Source organism: Triticum aestivum, chromosome 7B (assembly GCF_018294505.1).
Source record: "Triticum aestivum cultivar Chinese Spring chromosome 7B, IWGSC CS RefSeq v2.1, whole genome shotgun sequence".
NCBI lineage: Eukaryota > Viridiplantae > Streptophyta > Magnoliopsida > Poales > Poaceae > Triticum > Triticum aestivum.
In genome coordinates, this window is record NC_057813.1 from 722,634,320 (window position 1) to 722,636,949 (window position 2,630).

The 2,630-nt window shown below is 54.5% G+C and overlaps 1 non-coding gene across 1 annotated transcript; it reads right to left on the reverse strand.

Moving 5' to 3' along the window:
- Positions 1–2,399: 2,399 nt before the first annotated feature.
- TRNAA-CGC (transfer RNA alanine (anticodon CGC)) lies at positions 2,400–2,472 on the reverse strand. The gene has a single exon. It is a non-coding gene; the product is annotated as a tRNA-Ala (tRNA).
- Between the last annotated feature and the right edge of the window lie 158 nt (positions 2,473–2,630).

The window sequence follows — 2,630 nt, forward strand, 5'->3', positions numbered from 1 at the left end:
GCTCATATACAGCCCTGACCCTATCTAATCTTCGTCCTCGAAGATGTCCACGACATCGCTGCCGGGCGCTGGCTGGACGGGCGCGTAGGAGGGCTCCGGCCCATCCTCCTCCTGCTCGACCTCATTCATGTAGGTGAGCATGTCCACCTCCAGTAGCGGACCTAGCATCACACAACGTCCCAGGCAAGTCTTGCATGTACAATATGCTACAGTGATGTGCAGTGCACTTTGTGCTACAATCAACGAAGGATCTCCCCAGCACGCCCCAGGCGAAGGCCCTGCCTGCCTGGGGCCTGAAACCGCCCGTGTCCACCTCCTCCGTGGCCGTAGGGAAATGTGGATGGTAGGGTTTCGGTGCCGACGGTCGACTTAAATAGCCGGGTTAGACACTACGCGGCCGTCGGAGCGGTGCCACGCGACGACATCGGCCCGACGGAGGAGACGAGTTTCAGACCGCCGGGTTTCCGGGCGATTCTGCGTGGGACCCCACCATCACGCCGATATGGCAGGCACACCCGAATGCCCTCATATCCGCCCATATTTAGATATAAAGGGTACCAGTCAGTCCGAGCGTTTGAGACCCGTCTAGGTCAAATTTTCGTGATCAGTTAGCGTCCAGGTGGTCCGCCCGGCGTTTGAGGCCGGTTTGGGACGCTCGGCGGTAGATGCTCTCGGTGACCAAATACCGAAATCACTGACCCCGACGGGTTGTATGCAGGTTTGAAATTTGAATCGCAGGAGAATCGCAAAAACCAGGAGTAAATCTGGCGTGTGCTCCGTTCATGCTTTTATTCCGCTGGCAACAGAGCACAGAGCATGAACTAATAATGACCGACCGTAGCACAAACACCATGGGCGTGTTTGCTTGGCCGAATGCAGCCCAACCAGACCCGCACGAGATGTGCTAGGCCTGTTTGGTTGCCTGGGCTGCATGCGGTTTATGGCTCGCACGGACCTTAAAGCAGTCCGTAGTCTGGCCCGACGAAAACTGCTCTCGCGAACTTGGCTCGGCGCGGCCGCGTGTGCGAGGCAATTGCACGCCTTGGGCAACGCAGGAGACGGAGGCGACGTCTCATAACTTGCCCCCACTCAGCTGTCACCGCTCAGGCGCACTATTCCCACTGCTCCCTCTCTCCCTCACCGCCCCTCCTTCTCCTATCTTCCGATGGATCCGCCTCGCCCACCGTCGCGCCGCCCTCTGACCCCCGTCGATCAGCACATCGCCAGCATCCAGCGCTGGCTGGCCGGGCTCCAAAACTCGGGCCGGGACCTGGCGTCGGCGCTGTGAGCGCCGTCTCCCATCCGCTGCCGGCCACCAAGAGCGCCGGCCAATGCGGTGCCGGCCGTTCCTGCTCCGCCGCCGATTCCGGACCTCGTGCTCCTGGGCTCGGCGCCGGCGCCGTCCACGAAGCCGCCGCTTCTTTGGACCCTATTGGCCAGGGGGGTTTTCTTGACCCCCGTCCAAGGGTTTTCTCCTGTCGGCGTGCCGTCCTCCTCGATCTCCGGCGTGGCGATGAGCATGGGGCCGATGCCGCAGGCCGTCGCCAGGGCCGGCTCCTCCTCTGCTCCGCCACCTCTCTCCTTCCCGCCGGGGTTTTCACCCCGGCCTCGGTTCGCTGCAGCTGCAAGCTCCGGTGAGTCAATCCCCTCAATGCTTGCTCGTAGATGTAGTTTAGGGGTTTATTTTCTTAGGCATGTGCTAGTAGTTAGTGGATTCGATCGGATTAGATAGGATTGGAGTAAATTCGATTGGATTGGTTACCAATCGAATCCATGCCAACCGATCTGTTCTTGTTTCCTACAGTATGTGTCCTACGATATTTTGTTTCTGCTACTGCTAGTGTGTCCTAGGATCTGTCATCATGCTAGTTAGTTGGGTTCATGCTAGTAGTTGTGTTCATGCTAGTAGTTGTGTTGATGCTAGGGTTTGTGTTGATTGTTATATGTGCATGTAGTAGGACCATTTTAGGATGATGCCAAATGTGCATGGGTGCACATGGGTGCTATTAGCACTTGCACTTGCTATTTTTAGATGTTTCCATGCTTAGGATAGTGCACTGATCAGTGGACTTGCCCAACAGCAAATGCCACTGATCAGTGCACGTTTGGTTCCGCCACGCCCAATGTTAGCCCGCTTTGATTCCCACATGCACAAGAATTGATTTCCCAAGTAAGAACGAGAAATAAATCCAAGTTTGTCAGAATTGGCGACTGTCTATTTGAAAATATAAGAATATGAATTCTTATGATCATATTTGCCTATTTGTACCACCCCTATGCATCATAGCAGGCGGGCATATATGTTACGTCCCCTCAAAAGGGCATAGTCCTTGCCTAAAACAAATGAAATATCAGATAGCCTAAAATAATTTTGTTTGGTAGTACAAAAAAATGGAGAATGGAGGTGCGGGGAATCGAACCCCGTGCCTCTCGCATGCGAAGCGAGCGCTCTACCATATGAGCTACACCCCCATCTTGCATGCAGCTCACCTCGGGAAGCGTGATGAATTAGAGTTAGTCCGGTTGTACATGCTACTTAACAGCAACTTCTGTCCTATTATATGGATGGAGAAAATATAAAGTGCACAACATGCATGATTCATATGGGTGTCATCCCAATAGATCAATCT